This window comes from Cololabis saira, chromosome 5 (genome assembly GCF_033807715.1).
Source record: "Cololabis saira isolate AMF1-May2022 chromosome 5, fColSai1.1, whole genome shotgun sequence".
NCBI classification, from domain to species: Eukaryota; Metazoa; Chordata; class Actinopteri; order Beloniformes; family Belonidae; genus Cololabis; species Cololabis saira.
Window position 1 is genome coordinate 50,379,496 of NC_084591.1, and position 22,624 is coordinate 50,402,119.

Below are 22,624 nucleotides of genomic sequence, written 5' to 3' on the forward strand. Positions count from 1 at the left end.
AAGGCCCTATTGTATCTGTAGGAATTTTTTTTTTCTTTCGTTCTTCTGACAAAAGGAGGGCCTTTTTGCCCCCCTAAACGTGCCCAAAAAGTCACCAAATTTTGCATGCAGGTCAGGCCTGGCGAAAAATGTGATATTTAATGGTTTACATTAATGGGCGTGGCAAAATGGCTCAACAGCGCCCCCCGGAAAACTTTGTGCCTCAAGCCCCACAATACGGTTTGACGTACATGCACGAAAATCGCTACACACCTGTATCAGTACACAACTTAAAGAAAAGTCTCTTGGCGACATGGCCGAAACCGAACAGGAAGTCGGCCATTTTGAATTAATCGTGTCACTTTGGCGCAATTTATGCCATTCCTCACTCACTCACTCATCTTCTCCCGCTTCATCCGTTACCGGGTCGCGGGGGCAGCAGCCTCAGCAGGGATGCCCAGACTTCCCTCACCCCAGACACTTCCTCCAGCTCTTCCGGGGGGAGTCCGAGGCGTTCCCAGGCCAGCCGAGAGACATAGTCTCTCGAGCGTGTCCTGGGTCTTCCCCGGGGTCTCCTCCCGGTGGGACATGCCTGGAACACCTCCCTAGGGAGGCGTCCAGGAGGCATCCGGTACAGATGCCCAAGCCACCTCAGCTGACTCCTCTCAATGTGGAGGAGCAGCGGCTCGACTCCGAGCTCCTCCCGAGTGACCGAACTCCTCACCCTATCTCTAAGGGAGCGTCCAGCCACCCTGCGGAGGAAACTCATCTCGGCCGCTTGTATCCGCGATCTTGTCCTTTCGGTCACTACCCAAAGTTCATGACCATAAGTGAGGGTAGGGGCGTAGATTGACCGGTAAATCGAGAGCTTCGCCTTTCGACTCAGCTCCCTCTTTACCACGACGGTCCAGTACATCGACCGCATTACTGCGGACGCTGCACCGATCCGCCTGTCAATCTCACGCTCCATTGTTCCCTCACTCGTGAACAAGATCCCGAGATACTTGAACTCCTCCACCTGAGGCAGGACTTCTCCACCCACCCGGAGAAGGCATGCCACCCTTTTCCGGTCGAGAACCATGGCCTCGGTCTTGGAGGTGCTGATTCTCATCCCTGCCGCGTCGCACTCGGCCGCAAACCGCCCCAGCACATGCTGGAGGTCCCGGTCTGATGAAGCCAACAGGACAACATCATCTGCAAAAAGCAGAGATGAAATCCTGAGGTTCCCAAACCGGATCCCCTCCGGCCCCTGGCTGCGCCTAGAAATCCTGTCCATAAAAATTATGAACAGGACCGGTGCCATTCCTTCGGCAGTTAATTCAGCCCGAACCGTAACGTGCCCCCAAGTGTGTTATACATCAAAATGTGCGTCTCCATCCTGCGACAACACGCATTACTTTTCTCTTTCAAAAGCGTTACCGTGGCGACGCTAGACGCCAAAAAGCGCGCCCACCCTTCATCTGGTTGGTTCAGACAGAAAAAACTTTGCGCCTCAAGCCCCATAATACGGTTTGACGTACATGAACGAAAATCGGTACACACCTGTATCATGTCGCAACTTAAAGAAAAGTCTCTTGGCGCCATGGCCGAAACCGAACAGGAAGTCGGCCATTTTGAACATTCTGAATTAATCGCGTAATTTTGGAGCAATATATGCCATTCCTTCGAGAGTTAATTCAGCTCGAACCGTATCGTGAACCCAGATGTGTTATACATCAAAATGTGCGTCTCCATCCTGCGACTACACGCATTACTTTTCTCTTTCAAAAGTGTTACCGTGGCGACGCTAGACGCCAACAAGCGCACCCCCCCCTTCATCTGATTGGTCCATATTTGATAGTTCCCCAAAAGGCACCAAATTTGGCATGCAAGCCAGGCCTGGCGATAAATTTGATATTTCATGGTTTGCATTAATGGGCGTGGCAAAATGGCTCAACAGCGCCACCCGGAAAACTTTGTGCCTCAAGCCCCACAATACGGTTTGACGTACATGCACGAAAATCGCTACACACCTGTATCATGGCGCAACTTAAAGAAAAGTCTCTTGAAGCCATGGCCGAAACCGAACAGGATGTCGGCCATTTTGAATAAATTGTGTCATTTTGGCGAAATTTATGCCATTCCTTCGGCAGTTAATTCAGCCCGAACCGTAACGTGCCCCCAAGTGTGTTATTCATCAAAATGTGCGTCTCCATCCTGCGACAACACGCATTACTTTTCTCTTTCAAAAGCGTTACCGTGGCGACGCTAGACGCCAAAAAGCGCGCCCACCCTTCATCTGGTTGGTTCAGACAGAAAAAACTTTGCGCCTCAAGCCCCATAATACGGTTTGACGTACATGAACGAAAATCGGTACACACCTGTATCATGTCGCAACTTAAAGAAAAGTCTCTTGGCGCCATGGCCGAAACCGAACAGGAAGTCGGCCATTTTGAACATTCTGAATTAATCGCGTAATTTTGGAGCAATATATGCCATTCCTTCGAGAGTTAATTCAGCTCGAACCGTATCGTGAACCCAGATGTGTTATACATCAAAATGTGCGTCTCCATCCTGCGACTACACGCATTACTTTTCTCTTTCAAAAGTGTTACCGTGGCGACGCTAGACGCCAACAAGCGCACCCCCCCCCTTCATCTGATTGGTCCATATTTGATAGTTCCCCAAAAGGCACCAAATTTGGCATTCAAGCCAGGCCTGGCGATAAATTTGATATTTCATGGTTTGCATTAATGGGCGTGGCAAAATGGCTCAACAGCGCCCCCCGGAAAACTTTGTGCCTCAAGCCCCACAATACGGTTTGACGTACATGCACGAAAATCGCTACACACCTGTATCATGGCGCAACTTAAAGAAAAGTCTCTTGGAGCCATGGCCGAAACCGAACAGGATGTCGGCCATTTTGAATAAATTGTGTCATTTTGGCGAAATTTATGCCATTCCTTCGGCAGTTAATTCAGCCCGAACCGTAACGTGCACCCAGGTGTGTTATACATCAAAATGTGCGTCTCCATCCTGCAACTACACGCATTACTTTTCTCTTTCAAAAGTGTTACCGTGGCGACGCTAGACGCCAAAAGGCGCGCCCCCCCTTCATGTGATTGGTCCATATTTGATAGTTCTCCAAAAGTCACCAAATTTTGCATGGAAGCCATACTTGGCGATAAATTTGATATTTCATGGTTTGCATTAATGGGCGTGGCCTAACGGCTCAACAGCGCCCCCTAGAATACTTTTATCTGCCATAACTTTTGAATGGTTTGACATAGGAAGTTGTGGGTGGTGTCATCAGATTCTTTATGGAGTCCTTGACCTTCATTGGCCAGAATTAGCCCCGCCTCTTCTTCTGATTGGTTGTCCCTTTTTTCTGCTATAACCTTTTAATGGTTTGACATAGGAAGTCGTGGGTGGTGTCATGGGACTTTGTACTGAGTTCTTAAGCTTCGTTGGCCTTAATTAGCCCCGCCCCTTCTTCTGATTGGTTGTCCCGATTTTCTGCTATAACTTTGGAATGGTTTAACATAGAGTCGTGGGTGGTGTCATCAGATTCTTTATGGAGTCCTTGACCTTCATTGGCCTGAATTAGCCCCGCCCCTTCTTCTGATTGGTTGTCCCTTTTCTCGGCTATCACTTTTGAATGGTTTGACATAGGAAGTCGTGGGTGGTGTCATGGGACTTTGTACTGAGTTCTTAAGCTTCGTTGGCCTTAATTAGCCCCGCCCCTTCTTCTGATTGGTGGTCCCTTTTTTCGGCTATCACTTTTGAATGGTTTGACATAGGAAGTCGTGGGTGGTGTCATGGGACTCTGTATGGAGTCCTTGACCTTCCTTGGCCTGAATTAGCCCCGCCCCTTCTTCTGATTGGTTGTCCCTTTTTTCTGCTATAACTTTTGAATGGTTTGACATAGGAAGTCGTGGGTGGTGTCTTTTCTGATATGCTTATGGGGGGCGGTGGCTGTGAGTGCGAGGGCCCGTTCATCGCTGCTTGCAGCTTTAATTGATATTTAATTTCTTTTCAAAAAACTCCTTTTTACTTTTTCTGATATCTGTTAATTAGGGCCCGAGCACTGACAGTGCAAAGGCCTTATTATTGTATCTGTAGGAATTGTTCTCGTTCTCGTCGTTTTTATTTTAATTTTTCCGATGAAATGAGGCCTTTTTTTCCCCCTAAACGTGCCCCAAAAGTCACCAAATTTTGCACGGCAAGCCAGACCTGGTGAAAAATGTGATATTTAATGGTTTGCATTAATGGGCGTGGCCTAATGGCTCAACAGCGCCCCCTAGAAAACTTCGTGCCTCAAGCCCCACAATACGGTTTGATGTACATGCACGAAAATCGGTACACACCTGTATCATGTCACAACTTAAAAAAAAGTCTCTTGGCGCCATGACCGAAACCAAACAGGAAGTCAGCCATTTTTAATTAATCGTGTAATTTTGGTGAAATTTATACCATTTTCACGTGTCGTACTTCAACAAACTCCTCCTAGCAGGATTGTCCGTTCAACATAAAACTCGCTCAGGAGACACAAAAGACGTTAACGATGAAATGTTATCAAAATCGTGAGTTTTCGTGAAATGGCCTGGCCGTTAAACAGGAAGTGATACTAGTAGTTGAATGGTCGATATTTAATAGATCCTATTTTCTGCCATAACTTTTGAATGGTTTGACATAGAGAGTCGTGGGTGGTGTCATCGGACTCAGTTTACAGCTTATCATGATGTTTCTGTTCCTGCTTATATCAATCTCAATGGTTAGGCATTCACAAACATTTTCCACAGCTACTGTCAATCTGTCCACTACACTGTATTTTAATCTTCTGTCTACAAACAATGCAGTATGCAGTAAAGCCTCCTGTTTTTCCTGTTCTATTTATGTGATTCAACTCATATCCTGGAATTTCATAATCCTCACATCTACTGTCCCCAATCCAAGTTTCGGAAATTGCAATACCACTAAACTGCCTATTAAATTCCCTTAGGTAATCAACTATGTCCTGGAAGTTCGTATTCAGACTACGGCTATTGAAATGAATAATTGAGATGCTGTGCTATGCTTTAATGCTCATTTACTTGGACATGGTTAGACTGTAGGAACTTAATCAGTTGCTGTTCTACTGACTGGTTGTCCTCCTGGTCAGACTCTACATTTTGAAAATTTGCTACAGCTTTAGCATAACTCTGCACAAGTACTCTGAAATGAATTTGATTATGGTTTTAAGGTCTATAAAAAAACTGAACTGAGTAACCTATGTAAGCCCAGCGTGCAGAGAGAGGCCCACTCCAAGCCAGAAAACTCTCACAATCACTTGGTGGGATCCCAAATCATAAAAATAAAATAAAATGAAATGTTATTTTTTTCATTTATTTGGAATTTAATTTCTTCAGACGGTATGAACAGAAGACGTTTCGCCTTCAATATACTTTGATTTATAAATATGCATCCATTTCTACATTTCAGGCCTGTAGCGTATTCCGAATTGCAAATGGAATACAAAAATACGATTTCAAATGGTTTATGTAATGTTGATTTGGTCCAAAAACAGTCAGAGTATTTGAGGAGCAGAGATGGGCAGATGATCCCAATTTTTTCTTTAAAGAAATGAGAAAATAATTGAAAAATGTTGAAACAATATTTGTCCTTCCACAGTGTACATTACTACAATAAAAATCCAGAAATCTGGAGGAATTTCAGAGTGTAAATGCTCATGCCTAGTAATCCTTTGAAGTGTGCAGGACTCTGCTAAAGACCTTTTATAACTCTGTACCCTCCGCCCTTTTCTATGCAGTGGTGTGCTGGGGGAGCAGATGCACCGACAGGGACAGGAGAAGAGTTGACAAACTGGTGCGAAGGTCTAGCTCTGTACTGGGATGTCCTCTGGAGTCTGTGATGGTAGTGGGGGAGAGGTGGATATATATTTAGATAAGAATATAGGTATGTGTGTATGTGTGTAGAAAGAAGGAGAAGCCGTTTCTGATTACATTGTGGCCTTGAGGCAATTTTGGAGAGTATGTAGATGATGCCCTGAGATATCGCTTTGGGAGTGGATTACAGTCTGATGCAGTGCAACGCAGACTGTTGTCTGAAAAGGACCTGACTATTCCCCACGCAAGATTGAGGTCTCGATGGAGCTTGCGGCCTAAAAATAGAATGGAGTTTTCTGGACACAGAGGACCTCACCAGGTAAATGCCCTGTTGAGTGTTAGCACTTTTTTCGAGAAGGAGAGGAAAGGACAGTTCAGATGGAAAGATTTTAACAAAGCAATGGAACAAAAAGGAGGTAAAAGAGACACGGGGTGCAGCAAACATGTTACAGATGTGGTGGCAAACACTCAGCACGTGACTGCAGATTTAAGAATGAAAAGTGTTATGCCTGCTCCAAAGTTGGACACATTGCCCAATATATCTGGTCTTGTCTTTCCTTTGCTCCCCGCTGGTCCATACTGTTTTCCTCCCTCCGTGTTTCCATGTCAGGTTCTTGTAGTTTTTTATTTTTTGTTTAAGCTCTTGTTTTTTGCATTCCTGCTCAGCAGCGCTTTTCGTTAATAAATCATTGTTTTTTTTGGAACTCCTGCCTCCTGGTCTCCTGCATCTGGGTCCTATTCTAACCATTTCCTAACAAAACGGACCAGCCATCATGGACCCAGCAGGAGAGACTTTTGATTGGTGGGAGTTCTTCTACCCTGATAGAAGGGAGTTCTTTCACCAGGTGGTGAAGAGGACAGGGAGCTGTTGGCAGGAGCGGGATTCACCCTTCTGGGGAACACGCCTGGCTCGAGGCGGGCCAAGGTGTTTTGAGCCTCAGGGGAAACTACAATGGCGGCGGCAGCCACAGCCCGTTCCGGTTCCCGAGGTGGTCCTGGACGCACCTCCCAATGTCCCGGTGGTGGTCTCGGCCCCCCCCTTCCCTGTTCCCGAGGTGGTCCCGGACGCACCTCCCCATTCCAGTGGTGGTCCCAGACGCCCCTCAGCTGGCATCGAGGACCTGGTGTGCCCCTCAGCCAGCACCAACGACCTGGTGTGCCCCTCAGCCAGCACCAACGACCTGGTGTGCCCCTCAGCCACCACCAACGACCCGGTGTGCCCCTCAGCCAGCACCAACGACCCGGTGTGCCCCTCAGCCGGCACCGAGGACCCAATGTGCCCCTCAGCCGGCACCAACGACTCGGAGTGCCCCTCAGCCGGCACCGAGGACCCAGTGTGCCCCTCAGTCGGCACCAAGGATCCTGTCTGCCCCCAAGGCGCCCCCCCGGACTCTGTCCGCCCAGTCCCGAGAGCGTCCCTCTGACCCATCAGCCCGGCCCCAAGGACGGCCCCCTGAACTGTCTCAAAAGTCGGTCTGACAAAAGTAACCCACGTTTTCTGTTCAGCACTGTAGCCAGGCTGACAAAGAGTCACAACTCTGTTGAGCCGTGCATTCCTGCAGCTCTCAGTAGTGAGGACTTTATGGGCTTCTTCAACAGTAAAATCGCGAGAATTAGAGAAGAAATCAACCAGCCGGTTGTAGGTGTTTCTTCAGCTTTAGCGACTTCCCTAGGCTCTGACTTGTCTCTAGACTGTTTTGATCCTATAGACCTCCCGGAGCTGACTTCACTCGTTAATAGAGCTAAGTCAACCACATGTATGTTAGACCCCATCCCGACTCGACTATTCAAACATATTTTTTCTCTTATTGGTACGACAATACTGGACCAAATTAACTTATCCCTAAGTTTAGGATATGTACCACAGGTTTTCAAAGTCGCAGTAATTAAACCTTTATTTAAAAAACCTTCTCTTGACCCAGACACCTTAGCTAATTATAGACCAATTTCCAACCTTCCATTTGTGTCTAAAATTCTGGAAAAGGCAGTTTCAAGCCAGTTATGTGACTATTTGTATAGAAATGATCTGTTTGAAGTCTTTCAGTCAGGGTTCAGAATGCATCATAGCACAGAGACAGCACTTGTTCGAGTCACGAATGACCTCCTTATGGCCTCAGATAAGGGATTAGTGTCCATACTGGTTCTACTGGACCTCAGTGCTGCTTTTGACACTATAGATCATGGCATTTTACTGCACAGGTTAGAGCATGTTGTTGGGATTAAAGGGACAGCTCTATGTTGGTTTAAATCATACCTATCTGACAGGTTCCAGTTTGTTCATGTACATGAGGTTTCTTCAGAACAGTCAAGGGTCTGTTATGGTGTTCCGCAGGGTTCAGTGCTAGGGCCAATCTTGTTCAGTTTATACATGCAGCCGTTGGGAAGTATAATCCAGAATCACGGCATACACTTTCATTGTTATGCTGATGATACGCAGCTCTATTTGTCTATGAAGCCGGATGAAACAGAACCGTTAGTTAAACTTCAGGCATGTCTTAGGGACATCAAGGACTGGATGTCCAGAAATTTCCTGCTTCTAAATTCAGATAAAACAGAGGTTATCATTCTTGGTCCAGAGCATCTTAGGAAGGGATTAGATGGTGTTGCGATGGCTTCCAGTGCAACTGTGAGAAATCTTGGTGTTATTTTCGATCAGGATTTGTCGTTTAAACCATATGTCAATCAGGTTTGTAAAATAGCCTTTTTCCACCTCCGTAATATTGCAAAGATTAGGAAAATCCTCTCACAGAGTGATGCAGAAAAACTAGTTCATGCGTTTGTATCTTCTAGACTAGATTACTGTAATGTGTTGTTAGCAGGATGTCCAAGTAATTTGCTGAATAGGCTCCAGCTGATCCAAAATGCAGCAGCACGAGTACTGACAGGAATTAGCAGGAGAGACGTCTCTCCAGTGTTAGCGTCGCTCCATTGGTTACCCGTAAAATTCAGAATCCAATTTAAAATTGTATTACTTGCGTATAAAGCCCAAAACGGCTTAGCTCCGCATTATTTGCAAGACCTGATAGTGCCTTATGTTCCTGTCAGAGCTCTCCGTTCTCAGAGTGCAGGTTTACTTGTAGTTCCTAGAGTATCTAAATGTAGATTTGGAGGGCGGGCGTTCTGCTATCAGGCGCCACTACTATGGAACCAACTTCCAATCTGGGTTAAGGGGGCTGACACCACCTCCACCTTTAAAACTGAACTTAAAACATTGCTGTTTAGTAAAGCCTATAGTTAGTGTTTAGTAAACCTCTAGCTGGTGTTGGTAAATCTCTAGGTAGTGTAAACTTTAGTGTGTCAGAGTCGCTCCTGTGGTTTCTTGTGCTGGCCCCCCCTTCTCCTCCCTTTTCTCTCTTTTGTCCATGTTGCAGCATCCTTTGCCGGACACCGGAACCTGCAGGTGGTCGTGGGTGGCTTGTAGCTTGCATTACGGAGCACAAGTCTTTCCCTGACCCTGCACCCCAACCTGGGACTTGCTGATTGGGCCGGAGCTTCGGGAGCTGCGTGCTGGCCTGCGGTCCCCACCCCTGGTCATCCCGTTGCTGGCCCCCCCTTCTCCTCCCTTTTCTCTCTTTTGTCCTGCAGGTGGCCGTGGGTGGCTTGTAGCTTGCATTACGGAGCACAAGTCTTTTCCTGACCCTGCACCCCAACCTGGGACTTGCTGATTGGGCCGGAGCTTCGGGAGCTGTGTGCTGGCCTGCGGTCCCCACCCCCGGTCATCCCGTTGCTGCTTCCACCTGCCTGCTGTGCTGTTGCCGTCCCTGACCCACCAGTCTGGCCCTCGGCAGGAGGGTCCCCCCTGATGAGCCTGGTCCTGCTCAAGGTTTCTTCCCTCCTAAAGGGGAGTTTTTCCTTGCCACTGTTTGGCTTAAGGTTTTTCTCCCACTAGGGGAATTTTTACCTGCCATTGTTTATGTAATAACTGCTCGGGGGTCATGTTCTGGGTATGGGTCTCTGTAAAGCGTCTAGAGACAACTCTGTTGTATTAGACGCTATATAAATAAAATTGAATTGAAAATTGAATTGAATTGTCTCGCCTGTCTGCCCGGCCTAGTGCCCAGGTCTCCTGAGCTCTGACTGTGTGTTGGCCTGGGACACCCATTCATCCATCCATTCATCCATCCATCCGACCCGCCTATAGATAGATAGAAAGAACTTTATTCATCCCCGAAGGGAAATTCAACTGTCCAGCAGCTCATCAAAAAATAAAAAATCAACCACACTTCCACTCAGACAATAAAAGCACATTAATTAATGTTAAAATAAACATGAAATATAGGGTTTTAAAAATATCATGTAAAGTGCAAACTAAAATATAGTCCAGTTGTGGCAGAGGTGAGTGTGTGAAACTGAGTTCAGGACGAGTTAAACATCCTTATTGCTGTGGGGACGAAGGATCTCCTGAATCGCTCCGTTCTGCAGTGCAGTGATCGGAGCCGACCGCTGCAGCTGCTCCTGCTCCTCTGTTGCTCCAGGAGGCTGTGGAGAGGGTGTCTGCTATTGTCCATAATAGCACTCAGTTTGTTCAGTGTGCCCCTCTCCACCACAGATCTTAGCGGGTCCAGACTCCTGCCCAACACTGAGCCTGCTTTTTTGACCAGTTTGTCCAGTCGCCTGGTGTTTTTGATTGCAAGGCTGCCTCCCCAACACACAGCAGCAAAAAAGAGTGCACTGGCCTCCACCGTGTGGTAGCACATAGTCATCATCTCCACACACATCAAAAGACCTCAGTGTCCCCAGGAAGAACAGGTGGCTCTGCCCCTTCCTGTAGAGGGCGTCGGTGTTAGGGGACCAGTCAAGCTTGTCATCCAAGAGGACCCCGAGGTATTTGTATGTGTGGACCACCTCAATGTCCCCCCCCCCCTGTATGAAGACTGGTGATTGGGGAGGCCACTTCCTCCTGAAATCCACCACCATCTCCTTGGTTTTGGCTGTGTTCAGGTGGAGACAGCACTTATTACTCCAGTCCCTGAAGGAATCCACCAGATCCCTGTACTCCTGCTCCTGACCACCCCTGATACAAGCCACAATGGCTGTATCGTCAGAATATTTTTGCATGTGACAGGACTCAGTGTTGTATTGGAAGTCCGCTGTGTAGAGTGTGAACAGGAATGGTGCCAAGACAGTCCCTTGTGGAGCACCAGTCCTGCTCCTGACCATCCTGGAGACACAGCTCTCCAGCCTGACATACTGAGGCCGCTCTGTCAGGTAGTCTGTGATCCAGGAGGTCAGGAAGTGATCTACTCCCATCCCCTCCAGCTTGTCCTTCAGTATGAGGGGCTGGATAGTATTAAAAGCACTAGAAAAGTCAAAAAAGAGAATCCTCACACAACATCCCGGCTCCTCCAGGTAGGCGTAGACCCGATGTAGCATGTACAGAACCGCATCATCCACTCCAAGATGCTCCTGCTAAGTAAACTGGAGTGGGTCCATTGCATCAGTGACCTCTGACCTCAGGACACGGAGGACTAGCCGGTCCAGAGTTTTCATGATGTGTGATGTTAATGCCACTGGTCTGTAGTCATTTAACTCCGCCGGGTGCCCCACCTTGGGCACTGGTACGAGACAAGATGTTTTCCACTGCACTGGGACCTTGCCTGTTTGAAGACTCCAATTGAAGATCCACTGGAGGGGCTCTGCCAGTTGAGCTGCACAGTCTTTCAGGAGCCTTGGGCACACTCCATCCGGGCCTGCAGCCTTCCCTGTACGCAGTCTCTTGAGCTCCGCCCCCACCTCGTCTGCTGTAAAGGACAGTGGTAGTTGGCTATCAGTAGTGGATGATGTAGCTGTAACTGTGGCTGCCAGCGTGGGGGAGGGGCTACCTCCAGGAGACAGTGGAGCAGGGGCATCAGCCGGAGCAGACACAATGGTGGGGGGGATGGATGCAGGGGTAGGGTGGACACAGCCCCTTCCATCAAACCTGTTAAAAAACAGGTTAAGGTTGTTGGCTCTGTCCACATCTCCATCTGTGGCCTGGCCATTCTTCTTAGAATAACCAGTGATGTTCCTCATTCCCTTCCACACCTCTCTGATGTTGTTCTGCTGCAGCTTGCTCTCCACCTTTCTTTTGTAGTCCACCTTTGCCTGTCTCAGTCTGCCCTTTAGCTCATGCTGAACCTCCCTGAGCCTCTCCTTATTGCCCTCCTTGAACGCCAGTTTTTTCTGGTTGAGAAGCTGCTTGATGGTACTATCGACCCAGGGTTTATTATTGGGGTAACAGCGAACGGTCTTCACTGGCACCACAGTGTCCCTACAGAAGTTCATGTATTCCGTGAGAGTGTCCACCCTCCTATCCACTTCCATGTTGTTGTCCTGTGGCTCTAGAAGTACAGTCCAGTCTGTACAATCAAAACAGTCCCTGAGAGCCTCAATTGTCTCCGGGGACCATTTCCTGACTGAGCGGATGGTAACAGGAACCTTTAAAACACAGGGTTTGTATATGGGCTGGAGAAAGACCAGATTGTGATCAGATCTGACAAGAGGCGGTAAAGCAGCCGCAGTGTAGGCTTCCTTGGCATTTCCATAAAATAAGTCCAGTGTCTTATTTTCCCTTGTGGGACAGTCCACATACTGAACAAACCCTGTCAGATGGGAGGAGGGGATAGTGTTGTTAAAATCCCCCGTTATTGCAATGAATGCACTAGGATGCTTGTTCTGAATTTTAGCAACAGTTTCATGAATGACGTCACACGCCACGTCACATGCGGCCCGTGGAGGAATGTAAACAACAATGGCGACGATGTGTGAAAACTCCCGTGGTACATAATACGGTCTAAGACCGACTGCTAACAGTTCAATATCATGACAGCAGATCTTGTCCTTCACTGTAACATGACCAGGATGACACCATCTATTGTTGACCAGCAGCATCAATCCCCCGCCTTTGTTTTTTCCGGTCGTCTTGGCGTTCCTGCCCGCTCGCACAGTAAAGAAGCCAGGTAGGTTCACACAGGAGTCAGGTATGTTGTCATTCAGCCACGTCTCCGTAAAGCACATGAGACTGCACTCCCTGTAGAGTCTCTGGTTCCTCACCAATGCCAGCAGCTCGTCACACTTGTTGGGGAGCGAGTTGACATTCCCCATAAGGACCGTCGGCAGAAAAGGCTTATATCTCCACCGCCTAGCCTTTAGCTTAGCTCCTGCTCTGCAGCCTCTGAACGGCTTCCACAGTTCATTCGGTATCGTATGTCTGACTCCGAAACAGGTTCTTCTCAAAGCCAGAAGCTCATCCCTCGTGTACACAGCTTTACCCAAAGCTGTGTCCATCACGGAAAAAAAATTAGATACGATTCAATACTCTCAATACACTAACAAACAAACAGGAGCTACACAGACTTGCTGCCACTCTGCGGCGCATGCGCACGAAGACATGGATAATTATTATCTCCCCACTCCCATCTCCCCATGGAGCCCCGGCACAGGCCAGCAGCCCCCTCACCCCATGTGGCTATGACGGTAACGACATTTAGCAGTGTCCCCTCCTCCAAAGACCCCTACGTGAAAGTGTCCTTGTCAGGTGTGTATCTGTTGAGTGGAGAGATGTCTAAGATGTTAATAAAAACTGAGGAGCAGGCGGTCCCAGGTTATGTAACACCCTCCAACCCCTCTGACCTAATGCCACTTTTCCACTAGTCTCGGCTCAGCCCGGCTCGGCGCGGCTCGACGCGGCTCCACCCGTGTGTTTTTGCACAGTCAGATGAGAATTGGGGGGGGTGTGGTGAATCTGCTGTGACGTACTCGATTGCGCAACACCTTTGTTTGTGTCGGCGCAGATGAGAAATCAGCTGAAGCCGCGAGCGGCTGAGAAAAAAACAGCCCGTCTACATCCCTTTTTTAATTTTCTCGACAGCCACCAGGTTTATGAACATCTGCACCTCAGAGCTCGATCACCAAACAGACGTTTGTGCTGTATAATAAAATCGCAGCGAGCCGCGAGTCGCCTCGCGCTGACTCCCGCTTCCTGATTCAAACGTTTGACGGCCCGCCCCCCCGACCAATCAGAGGCGTGGAGGGTGATGACGGCCCCGCCCCCCGACCAATCAGTGGCGCGGAGGGTGGTGACGTCGGAAATAGTCCCTGCTCAGCCCTGATAGAACTTCGCCAGAATGGTTACAGAAAAATGTATCGGCTTGGAGCGGCTCTACCCGTCTCAGCCCGAGTGCAAAAGCGCAAAACGGGGCCGTGGCGGGTAGAACCGAGGTGAAGCGACACTAGTGCAAAAGGGCCATAAGTGAATGTGTGCATTAGTCATGTAGGGGAGCTGGAGGAGGAGAAGAGCATGAAGCCAGGATGCAGGGCCAGAGGTACTGGCCCAGATAGGCATCCACGTTCCCCACAGGCCACTCCGGGGCGGGGGGCCCCAGTCGATCAACCCCGGTCAGCACCATGCTGCACCCCCAGAAGTTGACCCAGCTGCTGTCAGAGCCCCCAGTGTGGAGCGGGACATGGTACAAACAGTCCATGAGAATGAGCCCCCAGCTGCCGCGTCCACCACAGTGCCCCCCCACAGAGCGGACAGCCACAGAGTCCCCACAGACGCCCCAACAACAACCGCCCATGGCAGCGATGCCCCCCCTGCGCAGGCAGCCACCCCCCACCCAGGCAGAGCTCAGCCCCCCGATGTAGAAGCTTCAGACCCACACCCCAGCCCACACCGGAATGGTCTGGAGAACCGCTCAGGCAAGTGGCCGCCACCCAGACCCCACAACACAATTTAAAACATCCCATACGACCCCACCCCCCACCCCACATGCATACGCACACTCACTCACGCTCATACACATGTGCACACACTCACACACACACACACACACACACACACACACACACACACACACACACACACACACACACACACACACACACACACACACACACACACACACACACACACACAGTAAGTGGACTGGTGACATGGCTTAGCACTAACGATCCAGGTGAGGAAAACACTACCGATGGGTGGCCGTCCACACCGAGAGGCATCACCGACCACGACCACAAGGAGCATCGCCACAGAGACCCCCCCTAACCCGGACAGACCTGGGCAGACCCCACACAGAAGGTGGAGTCAGGCCTGAGGGACCCCCATGACGACACCCCCATTGGCAGAGCAGGCACACCTCCCAGTTTGGACGACCCCCCTGAGGAAACACTGGAGCTAAAAACTAAAAGATGAAAAGAAAGTAAAAAATGCCTAAAAGTATAAAATGTTTAGACAAATCTATACAAAACCTAAGATGAATAATAAATAACATAAAATAAAATGAAAGTCATTAAAAATGGATTAAAGGTTTAAAGATAATAAAAGAGCTAAATAAATAAACACAATAAATAGCTGAAAGGACTAGGTAAATGAGATCAGATAAAAGCCAAACTAAAAAGGTGTGTCTTGAGCCTCCTTTTAAAAATATCAACGTTCGAGAGGGATTCCCAGGGCAGCAGAGGATTCCCAGCAGCAGCGAACGCACCACGAGATGTGGTAGTATCGCGAGAACGAGGCAGCAGAATCCAACATGGCGAGGTAATACTTTCGTTTTCAATAAATGCTTTAAAAACGATTATATTCTCAGTTTAAAATAACGAAAGGGTAGTTTATAGTTAGATTATATAATTCCGAACCCAACCTGGAGCAAAGCGAATCTTTAGACGCATCTATAGACGAGTATTTTGAGAGATTTGTCATGGTGAAGAAGTCTGGGGGCGCGTCCTCCGGTGCTTCCTCCGGCGCTTCCTCCACGCCCAAGCGTTCCCGTCCTGAGGATTCCCCTGGAGCAATCTCTCCTCCAGGAAATACCACCGAGGACATTCTGAGGTCCATTGACACCCGCTTGGCCTCCCATGACTCCCGTTTATCCCTGGTGGAAGTCCTGCACAAGGAATTCCAGTCATTAAGAGAAGCTGTGGAATACGGTAACCAGCAGGTGGAAAAATTGATGGCTGAAAACACCAATCTGAAGAAGTCGATGAAATCCATGTCAGAGGGTTTTAGCCGACTCCAAAATGAAAATAAATCTTTAAAGGAGGCCGTTTTAGACCTTCAAGCTCGTTCCATGAGGGACAACTTGGTGTTCTCGGGGATCCCGGAGAAACCTGATGAAGATCCTGAACAATCCGTCCAGGATTTCATCCGGAACCACCTGAAGCTTCCAGAAGACCTGGCGAACTCCATCACGTTTCACCGCGTCCATCGCCTAGGAGGAAGAAGACCCGAAGCCCAGAGACCCAGGCCCATTGTTGCTAAATTCGAACACTATAAAGACAAAGAGCTTGTGAGAAGACGGGGGCCACAGCTACGCGGATTGCCGTTCTCCGTGAACGACCAGTTCCCCCGGGAGATCCTGGACCGTCGCCGAGTCCTCTTCCCGGTCCGGAGGAGGTTCATGACGGAGGGATCTCGTGCTGTCATCACCGTGGACAAGCTGTACGTGAACGGACAACTGTACCGCGACTCCAACATCACGCCCTGGCTCTTCTAAAAAGGATGAGTACAAAATTTACTTTCTTTTCCTCTCTTTCTTTCTTACTAACTGGTGATTAGGTTAGATATAGTTACATAAACACTTGGTGATTAGATTAGATATAGTTTCATATAAAAATATTATACAGCTCTCCCAAGGCACGTGTAAGGACAAATGATCAAATCTCTACAAGTTTTACCTTGCAAAGAGGCACTAGACAGGGTTGCCCTCTCTCTCCCTCATTATTTGCAATATTTATTGAACCTTTAGCAGCAGCTATTAGACAAAATCAAAATATTAAAGGTATACAATGTAAAATATTAGAGCACAAAATAAGTCTTTATGCGGATGACGTACTCCTCTTCCTCCAGAACTCACGATCTTCACTATCACAGACAATTGCACTTATAGAGGGATTTTCATCTCTGTCTGATTATTCTATTAATTGGTCTAAATCCACTGTTTTGTGTGTTAACTGCAATTTTAGGAATATAACCAATACTCAATTACAATCAGGGAACATTAGATATTTAGGCATAAACATCTCCCCTAGGCTGTCAGAGTTAATAAAATTAAATCATGTTCAGCTTATAAAGAAAATAGAAGATGATCTTTCCAGATGGAGCTCTCTCCCCATTTCGCTCATGGGTAGAATAGCCACCATTAAAATGATGGTTTTACCAAAAGTAAATTATTTTTTCTCAATGATACCATGCAAACCCCCTCTTTCCTGGTTTAAATCGTTGGACTCATATGTATCAAAATTTCTGTGGAAAAATAAAACTCCACGTATTAGTTTAAAGACATTGCAAAAATCCAAAGAATATGGAGGTTTAGAATTACCTAATTTTCAGTATTACTTCATAGCCAGTAAGTTACAGTATATTGTAAAATGGTCAAAAGATCATCCTTTAGATAGTCAATGGCTGGACTCAGAGCAAGTGTTTTGTAATGAACTAGAAATCTCAGAGTTACCATTTATTAGTCAAAGTATCAAACGTCATCAATGTTTCAAAAGCATTAATATTAGCACAACTTTATCAGCTTGGTGGGAATTTCTTAAAATAGCTAAAATTTCACTTTTTCCATGTGACCGTACACCCATATGGAACAACCCAGACATCGTGAAAAATGATAAAAAGATGGTTAACTTCGTTCAATGGAGAGATCAAGGAATACGGTACTTACAGCACGTAATTGTAGGAGGACAGTTTGTACCTTTCAATACACTTATTGTTCAATACGGAGTTAGCAGGAATACATTTTTAGAGTATCAACAACTTAAGGCAATAATAAATAAAACATACAAAATTAGCCAATTAGATTTACAACTTCCCGCTAAGATAATAGATTTATTGAATCTAAGCACTTTAAAGTTGTTATCAAAACTCTACAGGTTAGTGTCTAAACTGGACGATTCAGTCTCTCTCCCGATCTCTAAGTGGGAGGCGGATCTCTCTCTTAATACCGACCAGTTTTCTTGGTCACAAATATGCTTAAATACGTTTACTATGACTAAAAACCCAAACCTACAACTTATACAGTACAAAGTTCTTCATAGAATACATTATACTGGACAAAGGATGTTCCAGATGGGCTTTGTCACCTCTAATATCTGTTCACAGTGCACAGAGAACACCCCAGATAATTATATGCATGCTTTATGGTTCTGTACACCGGTACAGAGGTTCTGGAAGGAGATTTGTGAGGATTTATCCACATGGATCAACCACAGAATCCCAGTGTGCCCCACGGTATGTATATTAGGTCACCTGGGAGACACTCAAATAGATCCTAATTGGACACACCGGGTTCTCACTGCCTTATGTATCGCAAAGAAAACCATTCTAGTAAATTGGAAACAAAAATCCAGTTTATGTATCAACCATTTTAGGAATCTTTTATCAGATCATATTAGTAGTGAGATAATGTCTGCCTCCACTGAACAACATTCGGCTGAATTGCACTCTCTGTGGTCCCCGTTTATTGGCTTCGTTACCTAGTGGGGGCGGGGGGGGTGGTGATCTCGTAGCCCTTGGGGTTGGGGGTCGGCTTGGGGGGTCTGGGGCGCGGGCCTCTGGTGGCCCCTGGGGGGCGGTGGGGGGGGGCCGCGGGGCCCTGTCCCTAGCCGGTGGGGGCCTTGGGGGCCTGTGGGGGGGGTTACCTCATGGCGGTGGGGGGGGGGTGGCTGGGGAGGGCTCGGGCGGGGGGCTGTGGCGTCTCCGGGCCTCCCGGGGGGGGCGGGGCCGTGGACGTGGGGGTCCCACCCGGAGGGCCCGGCCCTGCCTGGGTGGGGGGTGGCTGTCTGCGCTGGGGGGGCATTGCTGCCTTGGTCCTCCGTCGCTGGGCGGGGGCCAAGTGCCCCTGCGGATGTGGGGACTCCGGGACCCTTGGGGTGTCTGCCGGGGTGGCCTCGGGGGGGGGGTGGGGCCGGGTCCGGGGAGCGGGCCTCCCCTGACCGGGGGGTGCACGGGCGGGCGCGACGGCGGGGTGGCACCATTCCCAGGTATCTATGTCTTATGTTGTCAGTATGAATGGGAGGATGTTGGACCGTTTCCGCCTCCGTCTGGGGGCTCCGGCGGCGCCGGAGGCGCCCTTGGAGGTACGGTGGGGCCCTTGCCCGGCTCGGGGGGCCGGCCCCCGTCTACTGGACGGCCGGTGGGGGGACGCGGGTGTCTTATCAGGGCCGGCTTTGCTGGTCCTGCTTCCTGGCTTCGGCCTCCGCTCCCCCTCTTGCCCCCCCTACACGATTCATACGCACATAGGCGAAAGGCGGGGGGTCCGGGTCGTGGGGGGCACTGTCCCGCGGGGCCTGGCACTCCCCGCCTCACGGTTTTAACAGCAAAATAGACACTGCACATTCAACACTTAATAAATACATTTGACAAGGACACGTAGTTCGGGAGGGGGGGGGGGTCTGTGTCAATCGATACTTGGCCCTCCCTCCTCCCTGTTTTTATGGCATTAATCACATGCACTCAACACAAGGGGCGGGAGGGGGTCCCACATCACCCGCGTTCCCTCACCGGCCTGGGCCTGGGACGGGTGGGTCGGGTTACCCGGGCCTGGCGGGGCCCGCCGTGCAGCCTGGGGTGCCTTCTGGCGGTGCTGGATCCCCCCGGGGAGGGGGAAACGGTGCGTGATTGTATGTCTGTGTCGGTGAGAATGCGGTATGGAAGGGTCCTGCCATGGAGGATTTGAGCCTCCATTGGCAGGACATCAAAAACTTAATAATTTATCAATATTATATTATACAAAGATGGTTATTATTATTATTATTATTAGTATTATTATTAGTATTATTATTATTATTATGTATAGTATATTATATTATTATTAGTATAGGTATCGGATAGGTGAATGGATGAATGAATGGGATGCCTGGGTCTGGGGCCCTCCGTTGTCGGGCCTGCGCGGGTGTCGCCTTGTTGGGGGGTTCCCTCTCTCCGGGCCCGTCTCCGGTCCCCCCCGCTGCCTCTACGGCGGGGCGCCCCTCTGGTCTTGGAGGGCCACTTTCGTGGGGGACGGGTGCGCCTGCCCGCGTCGGCGGCCGGGGCGGCTCTGTCTCTCCGGGCAGGCTGGCCCCCTGCCGGGTGGGGGTCGTTGGCCTGAAGGGTGAGGGCCTCCTGGCCGCGTGTCCGGCCCGGACCGGGTGGCCGGGGATTGCCTGGGTCGCGGTCCGCCGCCGCGGGATCCCTGGCTGCTTCTTTCCGCGCCGTGGGGGCCCCGCCCGCGGGCCCCCTCGGCCGCCGCCGGGTTGGGGGGGGGGCTCGCAGGCGGTGGGTTGCCTCCCTCCTACTTCTCCCCTCTGTGGGGTTGCCGGTGGCCTGGGTTCCGGGCTCTTCCTTGTCGGCCTCTGGTCTCGCGGGTGGCGGGGTTGCTCCCCCCCCTCCCCCACTATAGATACACTTCAGGTGGAGCTTTGTTTGGTTTATTACACACACACACACACACACACACACACACACACACACACACACACACACATATAGTCATTTAGTCACATGCATACACACACACACACACACACACACACACACACACACACACACACACACACACACACACACACACACACACACACATGCATGATCATATACACACACACACACACACATAGACATACACACTGGCTTGTTCACCTGCATGCTGGCTCTCTAGTTTTTGGGTTTAGGTAGCGGTAGCGATAGCTTAGCTCAGACTGCGATCAGATCTCAAGATTTAGGTCGATTGCTGTTCGTGTTTTGGATGGCTCCGTGCCGGTTTCGTGCTTTGTTTGTGGTTTTTTTGTTGCAGATTTCCAGTGCTTGACGTGTGTCTCCGTGTGTTCCTGCTTCCTGGATTGGCAGTGGATGTCGTCACCCCCCACCCCCACCCCCTCCCCCCCCCCCAAAAAAAAAAAAAAAAAAAAACCACTGGGTTTGTATGTGTATATTTATGTATGTGTACGCATATGTGTGCGTATATATATGTATATATTACATATAGTAATAATGCACACTTTTGGTTTCTACCGTCATGGTATCAATCAATAATATGTGTGCAGACAAGGTTAAAAAAAAAAAAAAAAAAAAAAAAAAATATCAACGTTCTCTGCAGCCCTGAGGTTCTCTGGCAGTCTGGCAGGGCCATAATGGCTGAATGCAGCCTCACCGTGGGTTTTGGTCCCGGTTCGGGGAATGGTTAATGGTGCCAGAGGACCTCAGGGTCCATGAGGGTTGATACGGTAAAAGCAGATCAGATAAATAAGATGGCCCAAGACCGTTAAAATCAATCCTGAAGCGGACGGGGAGCCAATGCAGCGATTTTAAAACAGGTGTAATGTGCTCCCGCCCTCTGGTCCTCGTCAGCACGCGAGCGGCTGAATTCTGTAGTAATTGTAAGTTCTTAATACTCTTTTTAGGAAGACGAGAGAGCAGAGCATTACAATAATCTAAACGACTAGAGATAAAAGCATGCATCAGCACCTCCATGCTGGCCTGAGAGAGAAATGGGCGGACTCTTGCTATATTCTTAAGATGGTAAACTTATTACTGGTACTTATTATGGACTTGAGTTGTTGGTATTCTAAAAATGTGTTACTGCTAATCAGAGTTGGGTAGTAACGAGTTACATTTACTCTGTTACATTTACTTGAGTAAGTTTTGGGAAATTCTGTACTTTTAGGAGTAGTTTTGAATCACTTTACTTTTACTTGAGTAAATTTGTGAAGGAGAAACTGTTACTCTTACTCCGCTACATTAGGCTACGTTGAGCTGTTACTTTTCATTTATCCCTTTTATCCGCGTATGCGTCAATTTCATGACATCACTGAGTGATTCTTTGGGAAAAATGTTTGTTTTCGCATGTTTTGTCACATTTACACAGACTCAAACACACACAGAGTTTCTATGAGTTCATGGGCTTGTTCTAGTTCTGGTTAAAAAAGAAAAATACAAAGTGCTACTTGTGCTTAATTTATTTTTTTATTCTGTTATTATTTTATTTATTTTATTATTTATAAAAGTACTTGAATTTACTTTAAGATTATTTTAATTTAAGCTATTTTGTATTAATTTTAATTAATTTTATTGATTTAATTTGCCTGAAGATGATTATTTTGTACTTTTGTCTGTTTAAATGGTTGTGTTAAAAAAATAAATCAGACGTTACTCAAATCAAATCAAATCAAACTTTATTTGTAAAGCACCTTTCATACAAAAAATGTAACACAAAGTGCTTTTCATAAAACATAAACATAAAATGTATTAATGCCCCCCTCCCCCCCTCCCCGCACACACACAGACAGACACAAGCAGACACACGGGGTAGACATGTATGTAATGGCTGAGCACTGAGGATCCAGGTGAGGAAACGGTAATAGGGAGCCGTCCAGGCCAGGAGGTCTCATAGCCCGCAGCTACAAGGGGGGGGGCCCACAGAGACCATCCCGGCCCGGACGGATAGAGGAGTCCACACCACAGCGGTGAAGCTGTGGTGAGGAGTTTTTCCTTGCCACTGTTTGGCTTAAGCTTTTTCTCCCACTAGGGGAGTTTTTACCTGCCATTGTTTATGTAATAACTGCTCGGGGGTCATGTTCTGGGTATGGGTCTCTGGAAAGCGTCTAGAGACAACTCTGTTGTATTAGACGCTATATAAATAAAATTGAATTGAATTGAATTGAATTGAAGCCGTGGCGTAGAGCTCCACCACCATCCAGGCCAGAACAACCCCCAGGACGACCCCCTGCAGGCCAGAGTCACTCCCAGCATGGAGGCTCCCCATGAGGAAACACTGGAGATAAAAGCTACAAGAAAGCAGGATAAAATACACTAAAGGAGTTTA